This window comes from Anser anser (genome assembly GCF_964211835.1).
Source record: "Anser anser genome assembly, chromosome: 4".
NCBI lineage: Eukaryota > Metazoa > Chordata > Aves > Anseriformes > Anatidae > Anser > Anser anser.
This window is the reverse complement of record NC_139724.1, coordinates 34,727,014-34,739,455: the sequence shown is the minus strand read 5'-3', so window position 1 is coordinate 34,739,455 and position 12,442 is coordinate 34,727,014. Positions and strand designations below refer to the sequence as shown.

Sequence of the window (12,442 nt, the reverse complement as noted above, 5' to 3'; positions counted from 1 at the left end):
ACCAAGCAGCAGCCAGAGTGGCTGACAGAATACAGGTTCAGTAAGCTCTCAGATAACATACAGCACTCAACAGGCTCAACAAGTCCAATCCTGCACATTTGGTTCTAAGGTGAATTTAAGCCCTGAAAGTTATTTATGTTTTTTCTATTTTCAAATAGTGAAGCTGTGCTTGGATGTAACTGAAACTTACCCCACACACATGCTTGCTCTTTCTGGACATTTCTTACAGCTCTTTATGCCATCCAGAGCGCTATGTCCAGAGCTATATATCAGCTGCGCTCTGCCAAAGAGCATCTGCCAGAGAACACTTCTTTAAAAAGAAAATGACATCTATTATATCAGACATAATTTTTGCTAAACATCCACTTAGCTATCTACTGTGTTAGAACCAACCACTACCATCCTCTTTAAAACTGGGTTGTTAAAGCTGGAGGAACCAGCCAAAGAATTTTAATCAGTGTAATCAGCTGCACAAAGTTTGATGTGGACTGAAGACTGATTCAACACCAGGGTGTGACTTCTACATCAATCCTAATTGAAAAAGGAAATGGATTTGTTGGACAAACACAATGTCTCAGGGCAACTTCTATCACAAATGATAACAGCTACCAAATTTTACAAACAACCTAGTATAATACCTCCATCAGAAGAAAGCTAAAAAGGGTAGAGCAGCTTGAAGAATGACATTGAGCTAGGTGGGAAACTCTGCTAATGATTTATCTCACAATTTCTTTTGTAGCCATAAAGAACTGTCTTTTTTGAAAGAGAGGAAAATCAAAACTTCCAACCGAAAAAAGAAAGTTAGCTTTCTATTTTCCAGTTGTGGATGAAGACACAGAATTTCCAATGTATTTTCACTGCAGTATTTCATAACGGAGAAAAAAAGCAAAACAGTGCATTTCTTTCAGTTAGCTTTACTGATCAAGTCAGGAATAGGAGTTGTAGTCACTGCTCTGCTTTATTGTATAAGAGATCTCATTTCTAAAATCTTAAGGTTGGGTACAGAAAAATACTGACTAGAGCAATGTAGAAGAATAGAAAATTAATTATCTGAGTTCAAGCTCTCTGCTATTCAGTCATCACTCTGCAGCAAGGACCTTGTCAGCTGCTGTTCGTTCACTGTTTCCACTGTACCTTGATGCACCTAGGTAGGACCTAGCACATGTATCTGCACAGGACAGACCCCACAGCATTATTCTCCAGATCTCTTGGATGACAAGTGAGCAGTGTTTGCATAACACAGGATCCCAGGAACTTCCAGACTGACTACAAACTAACCTTAATAACAACGTCCAGCTAGTCCTTGACGTTACTGATTCCTAAAGTTGTATGTCTCCTCTGATTGTGAATACTTATGTCAAGGAGCAGTAAGTGCCAGGTCAGATCATATGTATTCCTCTGGTGTGACAGTCTCAAAGTACATCAGGATAATCTACACAGCGCTTCTGCAGAACTGGTAGGGCACTACCAGCTCTGGCATGCTGCAGCAAGAGCAAAAGCATCCTCTCTGTGTTGTCCTAAAGATGTCCTTATTTATTTTGGCTCCTATCACTTCAGGATCATACCACTGGATAAAAGAACTGGCATCCTTATAACTCAAGAAGTAGCATTCATATCCTTGTTACTATTTAACTGTGGCTATACCTCAAATACTCCTTTACTTGATGTGTAAATAACACTCTTTATCAGTTTATCTTTTGTTTTTGAGGCTTTTCTTTAAGCTCTTTTAATAGAGTTTCTGGGAACAGTGGTTTATGCGTCAGTGTGCAGCTTGGAAATAATAGCTGTCATATTTACTTTCAGGTCGACAGTCTTCATATTTTGGCAGAGTGTAATTTGTTGCTGCTATGTGGAGTTCATCTGAGCTAGAGGCATACTTGTCACCTTTTGCCTGTGCTGGCCACACTCTGGGGATATCTGCAATCAATTAAAAAATGGTGCAGCCCATTGCTTTTTTGGGTCTATATTTCTTTTTCTGGACACTGTCCTTTTAATTGGTGGTTATCCAAACTATGCATGTTGCGGTGTTATTCTTGTTTGGTTCTGTGTTCGAGCTTTTCTTCCTTTTGTACCTTAAGGGTGTGCGTGTGTGATATTTTTACATACCAAATCAGGCCTGCAGTCTCAAAGAACTATAGAGTTCACCCCATAGCTGTACTGAGTTACTTCCTTCTGCACTAACATCCATTAACCATCACCTTCTAGCAGCTTTGCTCAGCTTCACTCTGGATTTTCCAGTAGCTTCTCTGAATTTTGTTCACAGCTTCCATTAGGATCCAGTCTCCTCTCAGCCTTCAAAATTGCAAGACTCTGCTCACTCTGAGCCAATCTCACACATATGTTTCATTTTTACATGGAATTCAGGGTTCCTCACATTTCTGTACTACCACTTCACAGTTAGCCTCTGCTCTACTTTACAGAAAATTATTAACTGCAATAAGCTTTATGGAGCCAGCCACCATTAAAAATAAGGCTACCTTCTGAATGTCTTCCTTTCTACAGTCACTGCTTGCTTACAAACACAGAGAAAAGTGCCTGCTGAAATTATTCCAGTTGTCTTCCACATTTTCAAAGAGTTTTGGCTCAGACAGAGATTTTAAGTTCTCCATTTCTTCACTCATGTTATTTTTATTCTTGGTACCATGTGGTGCTCTGTAACCACTTGGGGACAAGGTGTTTAACAGGGATCTACTCCATTCAGTGTCTCTATTCTAGCTGTTTCTTTATTACAGCAAATGAGTCTTTTAAAGATATAACTACTCACATTTAATTGATTGCAAACTATATTTGTGTAGGTATGTTCATTTTCTGATGAACAGCTTTTTGAGTAATCTTTCTACAGGTTATATCTGTGTGGGACTGTTCACCATGACAATTTGTTATTCTTGCTGTGTGATTTAACATATTACTGCTTCTGCCCCATAGTTATTGCTTCAAAACTTGTAAGTCTGAGGTGGTTTATTTTTGGTAGGAATACACAAGAAAATTCAGATTTTACAAGACAGTTTGCAATACCAGCATACTTCTTTGCAAATGAGCTCCTAAGAATGTTACTATAAAATGCAATTTAAAATGTTGGAACTAATGGAAATAAATAAAAGTTCTTCAAATGAGTGGTTACAATCTACTTTTTTTTTAAACATGTTTTTGCAGTACACACCAACACGCAGCTTTTATGCTGCTTTGGGCAAACTGGAAGAAAAAAATATGGATGTTTTTACTGCAAAGATGAAAGAGCAATTCCAGTGGAATTTCAATCACATATACTTCAGGAATTGTAAGAGCAAATAGAAGGTGGTGTCCTTAGCTGCTATGATTGGTACAACTCTATTGAATTTCAATGGCTTGTCTCAGAGAGTAATGAGCAAAGCAAGAGAAAACTATCAGCTATTTAAAAAGTCAAGACAGTAACTAAGGTGATGCGGGCACAGTGACTCCACGAATCTCCCTATGGTGATAAAGACATTTGATGTAGATTTACATCCAATGCCAGTAGCTGACCTGCAAGTGACATTGCATGACCCTACATGACCTGTTTAATGAGAACTAGAACTTCAGGTTAGGAAATGCTGAGCAATTTGATGGGACATGGTCTTTTAAAGTGGTTGATTTGTAAAATTGTACGTATGTGTTCAGCCAATATACAGGTGAACATTTCAGTGCATCCTGACCTGCAGAGGCTCTGAAACTGAAGATACGTGTGAGAATCAAAAGAGATGTCCTCTGGAGGTCTCCTTAGCCAGTAAAGTCTCCCTAGCCAATATAGTCTATAGTTGTTCTAACACTAGCAGATGATTTCCCACACAGGCATATTCCTAGGCAGGTCTCTTACCTTTGGTAAGACAGGTACAGTACACTTGAGAAGGTTTGGTGGGAATAGGTAGAAAGAGAACACTTCATGCATATTTATTTATCAACAAGAAAAGTTCCCTTTGTGAGTTGGCAGTTATGAATGTAGTCTATGCTTCATAATTACTTTAAAGGGCCTTTTTTTTTTTTAAATCTCCTCTTGCAATATTTCTTAATTCCCCTTTTTTCATAAACTAATTTATTAGGGCTACTTTATGTTCTTGTTTTATACATTGAGTCCAGTGCTTTTTTCCCTGAACAGCAAAAGTCTGGTGTTAAAAAGGGCCTTCACAATACATGTTACCAATGCTGAAGGCAGAAAAAAAAATAGATTTGGCCTCCATGTATTACAAGAGGCACTGAAGCACCTCTTTAATCTATGCCTATGTGTTGCTGTGGTGGGCAAGACCATGTCATCTCAAGGGGGTTTTACACCTTTTCAAAACCGAGAATGTTTGCTACAAAACAGCTTCTTCAGATGGACAAAAGCTTATTTGGTTGAAGTGTTTTTACTTTATATAAGAATAAAAAACAGCTAAATGCACTCTCCTCGCATGAGTCAAGGTCTGACCCTTCTCTCAAGAGAATCAATAACAAAAATTCCCATGCATTTTAGGAAGAACAGATGGGAAACTTCCCTTGGCAAGTGGGAATTGAGTCATTTTCACTTCAGATTTACATTCTGTCCACTTCTAAAGATCTTGGCCTCAGAACAAAAAGCATTTTTGATGACTTGGAATACCGAAATATTCATACTTTCACAGCTCTATTGACTATCTAGTGTTAATAAACACAAAAAACTTCAGTAGAATACACAGCAAAAATTCAGAGCACTCCTACCTAGTACATAACTGAGATGCATGGTGCCATTTTATGGCACAAAGTTGCTACTTTTAAGGTATAATAATGATTCCAACTAATGAGAGACATCACCAAGATTGGATAGAGTGACAGAAATTATGGTAGGATATTTCTTCAAGGTCTCCTTTCCTACAGGTTTTAAAAGTAATTGATTTTGGATGAAACTTAGTGAATATAATATTCAGTTTATGAGAAATTAAAAAATGATGAGGAAAACCAACATCCTCTCTCACTATTAAATCACATGGAGACCTTTGGTAATGATTAAAGCTAATGTTCATGTTTTGATACCAGCTAGGCTGAAACATGTTGAGAGAAATTGTGAATATAAATCAAATTGAAATTCTAGGCCAAAGACCTTCATTTTTCATGAAATGGAGATTAAAAAATGCTGGGCAAATAGTGTCTGTCTATCAGCTTAAAAATGTCACCTAGAGTAAAAAATATATCCATTTGTCCCCCTGCAAGATGCTTACAAAGAACAATGATTTTGTAACCAAAGACACATTGCCCTAAACAGAAATGGGTCAGCTGCTCAGCTGCAAATTGGAGAGCTCCAACAGAGATCTCAAAATTTTCCCTGATAAATGCTAGAGACAGCTCAAAGGAGTCTTTACCAAAGAGTTAGGAGATGAACAGGTTGAAGGTTGGAAAATATAGAATAATTAGAAGTAATTTCCATGTATTGAGACCCAGGGTCATTTTTGTGTTAGTCTTCAATACCATAGCAAATGGGTTTTGGCTATCTTAATGCTGACACATTTACTGCACTTGGCTTTCTGAACATACTGCTGTGGTGCCTGCGTGGAATACTAGACTTTTGTAAAAAATATCTTAAATGGATTCACCTTGAGTATCTAACTTTTCAAGGGTTACTGTAAATCCATTAGGTATAGATAATCATTTGCAGGTGGTGCAAATGGAAAATAAAGGCAGGCAGTTATAGAGAAGACTTGCATTAAAAGGACTGAGAATAAACATTGCGTCAGACATCTTAAATGTGTTCTGGAAAAATCATGCAGAACAATAGATTAATGACTTAAAATGAGCTTAATTAATTATTAGGCAGGAGGCTTCATGAAGGCTCATATCTTTGAACAGAATATAAATCATAAGCAAACTAGATATAGGGCCTGCATTATACTGAGAAATAAAACTAGAATTCATTTAGATGCAGACAAAATTGAAAAGACATTGCTCAGTATCATCATTTACTTCATCAGGGACAACAACATAGAGTTGAAGGTGCACAAAAAAAAATGAAGCCCAGCAATAAAATGGCAGTAACTCAGGACTGAAATATTTGAAGAATCTCCCACATAGACTATGGTCTCTGCTTCCACAGCTCACATAAAAACAGAGGGATGGAAAGAAGCACAAATAGAAGAAACTAAAGATAAGACAAGAAACATGAAAGAAATTCTTCTTGGCTGATGCTGAGGCCAGACTATTGGGCCAGTCAGCGTGTACTGAAGCTGCCTCTGTCATCAATCCTCAGCAGTGCTGGGCTTTGCTGTTAATTGCAGTTGTGAAGACATACTTTGCATGGCTGGTTAAACTACATACTGTCAAGAAGTGTCCGCAGACTCCATGGGCCATCTCTCTCTCTCTCTCTGCCATACAGCTGGAGAGTCTAGCAAGGAAGTTCAAGAAAGTTTATTCAGGAAAAGTGTGAATGGGCTAAAAGTAACTCTATCCAAGACCTGGGAATCGAACCCAAGACTGTCTTACCTTGAGAAATAGTCATGAACAACTATGACTAATACAGGGAAGTAGCGTTTCTTTCCTTGTTTAAACAAAACTTTTGACCAACACAGAAGAAATCTACTCTGAAAGCACCATTTATATCCATCTTCCATCATCATCCTCCCATTCCTGAGCAAGATGACAGAACTAAACCTTTGATTTCATAGCTAGGTAAAGCTAGGATGACGTGTTCTCTTTTATTTCCCTTAGGCTTTGTCTATGCTTAAAGGATTGGGTTGTCTATGCTTCTTCAGAGCAGGCTCACATCATGCCATTTGCAGGATAGACAGAAAGAAACCATGATTTCCTGTGAAAAAGCAGTGCTGGCTGGCTGCATGAAAAAATAAACAAATGTCTTTATGTGGATGGAAATCTTACTATGGAGAGTCAATAGCGAAAGTCCTCTTGCCAATGTAGGTCATTCTGCTGTGTGTTTAAATTTGCCTCTAGGCGGCATTACAGCTAGCGAGCCTGACTTCAGGGGCTTACCCTCAGGGATAGCTGTAGGCAAGCAAGATCAACACAGCTGCAATGGGCCCTGTGCTTAGCAGGACCCTAGGCTACAACACCCTTTCATGTGAGCCCAAGCTTTGGAGAGGTCTGAATTTAGCAAAGTCCTGCCCTAACACATCCCCTTGTTAATTATGGCAAGCACTCCACACATGAGCTAAATGCACTGACAGACACCCATTTTGTCTGTTCAAACGTACTCTAAAAGGCAAATCAAATTTATGTTGGTCCACATGTCCCAGCTTAAGCAGAACAAAGTGAATAAATAATAAATGGCAACTGGGGTTAGAGCACAGCTGCTCTGACTTCCCAGGTCTTGTAAGCTGCCTCTTCCTACAGTGCCAGCCAACCCAGTTGATTGTAGTGCGTGTACTGTGGACATGTTTTATGAATGATGTTTTGTTTGTTTCTCCATCATCAAACCTTGGCAGACTACAATTACCTGCCAGACACAAAGCTCTTTGACTCCTTTGTGAAAGGCTCAAGGAAATAATGTTCAGTGCCATTCAAACAAAGGCTTTCCACATTGGCCTCTTCTACCCCTTCCTTTAAGTAGCTGTCTACCTACCTACCTACCTACCTACCTACCTACTTATGTCCCTCCTTCCAGTGCACTCTTTCCAGTGAGGCATATTCACAAGAAATCTCTTTCTGACAGTGGAAATAATGAAAAAGCACTCTCTGGGCTCCAGAAACATATTCATGTCATATGTTCACACATATTAATGTACTGATTTCAGTTTTGATGCTTGGCTTTTGGCCTTCCTCTATCTAAGAAAGAAAATGCCAAAAGGGTAGCAGCTGAAGAGGCAGGGACCTAGATTCATATAGCAGGTCAGACTAATCGTTCTTGTCACAGAGGATGGCTGAGACTAAGCCTGCTTAAAAATGCAAATTTAAACATAGCATACAATCTTTATTGCATGCACCAAGAAACTACAAGGCACAGAGGAAACAAAGAGAGGTGCTGCTTCATAGCATCACAAAGTGTCCCAAGGACCAGTGGGGCACCTAGGGTATGAGGCAAACAAGCTGCCTGCAAGCTGCGCTCATGCTCAGCACCAAGAACGATTTCCAATTCAAAATACTTTACAAACAATAACAAAGGGAAATGTGTGTATGCTTGCATGCAAAATAGAGCTATTGTGGGGGAACTGTGTTTGCTTGCATGCAAAATGTAGCTACTACAGGGTGGGGGTTGTGTTTTCCTTTCATGAAGGAAAAGAAAATGCTTCTTCATCATAATCAAAAAAGCTGCACAAGAGTATTTTCCACTGAACTTTAACTTGTGTACTCTCTCATGTCCAGGGTAGAATATCTGCCAAAAGGAGAATGAAAGCACCCCCCACCACCACCCCTTCCTGCCCAGAAGCCTCCCACCAGACGAGCAGAAAATGACAGCACAGCCACTCCAGCCCAGACTTCCTAAGATTGGGAAGATTCTCTATGCACCTACCTACCAGGAATGACCTTCCTTCTTCCTGAAAATAAATGTTGGATTCCATCCTGGGGAAGGGGCTTAGGAGAAGATATATCTTAAGTTTTGCAGGCTGGGTATTCTGTTTCCTAGCTAGCTCAAATCCAGGCTAGTACAATTCCAGCTCTCAGGAATAAGGTCATCCATTCGCAGGGGCTGCTTGATGTTAGTTGTAACTCTGTATAGATACTTGAAAATAACAACATTGCAACCACTTTTTCTGTATTGGCTCCCTCCCTCCAAATGTTTTAAGTTTTTCCAGTGAATTCTACTAGGTGCAATATGTAGGGGTTAAGAGAGAGATGAGATCTGTCATGACCAACCTAATCCTATCTTTTGGGTTTTCCTGGGCATGCTGCTTCAAGACGGTTATTTTTCCTCCCTAATTTACTTGATAGGAGTATGCATGTTTCTAGTGGTGGTGAAATTTCTTGTCTCTGGCTAAAAATCCTGGTTGTAGAAACCACAGGGGAGTTGTCCTGCACATAAAAATGAATAGTCCAAACTTCAGTTATAATTACCTCCAAACATCAGTTATTATTAATTCCAGCTGTTGGTTAAAGAGGATAAATATATGTATTTTTATATTAATTTAATTTTGCTGTCTGATATATAAGATCAACATAATTGCTATAAATAAATATCTTTGCATTGTTTTAGTTCTATAGTAAGGTAAATAACAGGATTGTCAAGAGGATAGTTTATATCTTAAACTTAATGAGGTAGATATTATGTCAAGCTTGCCATCTGCAAAGTTACAGTAAAATATTTTTAGTGTCATAATGAGGGCAGGCTGGAGATCCTGCTCTAATGCATTTAGTCTCCAGTCCAATTCAGGGAATCAAAAAATGGTCATACGCATCTTTGTGATTCCCTGATCTTTGCTCATTACACAGCAGGCTGGACCCAAATTTCAACTTAAAAGACATTCAAGACGGTTACTGTATGACTCTGACTGCAAGGAGACCATTCTGGCACTGCAGGAGAGTGCATAGTACAACAGCAAGTCAGCTACTCCCTCTTTTCTGTAGGTATATGCAAGAAATCCTGAAAGAAAGGGTTTAAAGCAGCTTCAAGGTTATTTTGAGTCTTAAAGACCCACAGATTCAATTGTCTCGCATGTAATTCCTGCTCTGAATATGCATGCTGCCTGTTGTCCTTTTGCTGTGTGTGGCGTTTTCCAAGGCACTAACAACACTGAGCAGCGTTTCTAGACAGCCTTTGGTTTTGTATCCTCAGTAGCCTGGAAACATCTTGACAAAGAATGGTCTTATCTCAGCCTGCCAGGCAGCTGCTGACCCTGCATCAGCATGGGGCCAATAGCAGCAGCCACCATACGTCCTGCAAATGCCACCGGCTGCCACAGGCCATCTTTATTCTCCACGCAGCAAAAACAGTATAACTGGAATGTATAACCCAGGCCATAGATGGTCCCACACCAGTCCCGCTGCTCACTGCAGGCAGATGATATCCAAAAAGGGTTACTATGCTCTAAGCTCATGAATTGCCATCCGTGCTGGACTCAGGGCCTGAGGATGCAAGAATGCTTTGAAAAAAACGAAGGGACTGTTCGTACCGAGTTTGATGAAGCACAACTTGGTGATGTCCTGTGGGCAGCCAACTCCTGAGTATGGGATAAGTGACTGAACCTAATCAAAAAAAGATCCAACTAAAGTGTTTTCTTTTTTCTCTCTACCAAAAATAATGCACAGTAGCTACTTTCTGAGATATGATGACCTTTGAAGCAAGGCACAGTGGAGTGATCACACTGTATTTATCACTGCATGTAAGAACTACTGCCCACACCAAACATGATCACTGGATGCAATGCCCCCCTTCTTCCTCAGCTTGAAATCCCCTCTTCAAATGCATGTGGTTATTTGCAGCAGGGGAGTGGCAGGGGGCCCCTTTATTGGCTTGCTGGGTGAGGGTGGGTGTTTCTTTAAAAAAAAAAAGAAAAGAAAAAATAAAAAAAGAAAAGCCTGCAGCTAACAGCTTTCAGTAAACCAATTTTAAAGCATGGAACCGAGGCTCGTGTTGAGTTTTGCCAGCAGCCCTGGCAGGTGGGCAGGAAGGGGAGGCTGGGAGACCCCAAGGTCAGGGGCAGGGGCAGGAAGAGACCAGGGCCAGGCCAGGCAGATGCACAGCCAGGGATGCTCCTTCCCTTTGCATCGTTTGGGCTTTAACTTAGACATCTCTAATCCGCTAACCATCCATGCACAAAAACCTCTTATCCAAGGTTAATTTAGTCCTTTCAGACTAAGTTAGTTGGCTTGTACACAGCTACAGGCGAGATTTCCCCTCAGACTGTGAACATTCACTCTGCTGAGAGGATTTAGGCTAAATCATGCAAGCACTGACAGCCCTCCAACATTTCTCCAGTCTCCTTAAGTGCCCCAAAAGTCATTTAACTTTCCTACAGTTCACTCAGGAGGAATCACAGCTTGACCCCATGCAGGTTGAGGACCCAGGGGGTCCCTGACCAACATGGGATGGGTGCCCACAGCATTGGGTAAGCTGGCGGTGGATAGCCATGCTATTGCTGCAGGGCCACAGCACTGCTGCGGTGGCTGTGGGGCTCACTGAGAGCCCCAGCCTGATTAGCACATTTGTGCAGACCTCCATACCACTCATCTCCAGCTCCTGAATGTGTATTTGAAAGCTTTTCTCCCCTGGTCAAAGCCTGAGGATCAACAGTTGATGCCAAGGCTGCTTTAGAGAAAATCACAGCTCCACAGCAAGTTGCCCAAAAGGAGAGAGTGCAACTGTACAGTCAAGACATGGCACGCACAGTCCCAAAACAAAGGATCCCAAAGTGCGACGCATCCCAGTGAGCACAGGGTGCAGTGTTTGGCGGTTCACACCAAGAAGCCCAGTGACCCTGATCTGCGCAGGCTTCAAAATATTTCTAGTCATTCTTGGCATCTGTGTTCAAGTCTGGATTACTTCTAAGTGTGTTAACTTCCTTTCATAACTTAAAGCAAACACTATGTATCCCCTTTGAAAATGCTAGGGAAATGTGTGGAATGCTACCAAGAATTGTAATAATGTTACATTTATTTATGGAGAAAAGGCAGCCATGTAAGCATAACTATCACAAGTGAAAATGAAGACAACCTTAATTTTCAAAATAAGTATTATAACACCACTAATATTCCCATCCTCTTCCTTTGAACCAGGGTTACTTTCCTGGCTCCTTGGGGGTTAGAGGCTCTACCACAGCCAGGAAATTCTTCAGGACAGAGCCAAAAATATCCCTACATATCACCTAATATAGTATAATACAAATAACATATTGAGAAAAGGAAAACTAAAATCCTGTCCATAAAACCTCAGTATAGTTGTGGACTGCAGACCACTACGGATCAGGCTTGAGAGGTACCTGGAGGGGGTGAATTGGCTCTGTAAGAAGAGAAATCCCACTCCCCCAGGCAGCAAATGCTGCTGCCCACTGGTCTTTATTAGGGCATCACAGAGGATGCATTAAGCCTAAATCTTCAGAGCTTTCATCCCAGATCACTGACCCTGGGCCCCTTCTTGCACATTTTCCCACCTATGGCAAAAGTGGCCCAAACCTTTGTGCAACAAAACTGAGTTTTCCTAGCACTGCTACAAGTTCTTGGGCTACCCCAGGGTAAGGGTGTAATGACTATCAATCAGCAGAGTCACTCAAGAGTGGGAGGCAGCCAAAGCAGTGGAGAGATGTGCCAATTCCCCTGCATCCTGCTGACCAGTATTTTAAAAGTAATTTGTCTGCTGTAAAAACCTCATAGACCCCACTTCAGACAGGAGGACTAAACACGCCAAGGTACTGCATGGAGCAGGCTACCAATGTGACTCAAAGATAATGACAAATTATTTTGACTGTTATACTAAAGCTGTTGGCCAGTTTCAGATCAGCTGAAATGCTGTAAAAGAAAACAAGCACAATGGCTGGTCACAAATGGTGAGCACCCAACTAACCAGTGACTGGTGCTTTGCCACCAAGAACACTTGCAC

General features: G+C 40.8%; 1 protein-coding gene across 1 annotated transcript in view; it reads right to left on the bottom strand.

The window, feature by feature from the left end:
- The window catches only part of LOC310899664 (uncharacterized protein), a 105,237-nt gene that overhangs the window by 76,789 nt on the left and 16,006 nt on the right, over positions 1–12,442 (bottom strand). The window lies entirely within an intron of this gene.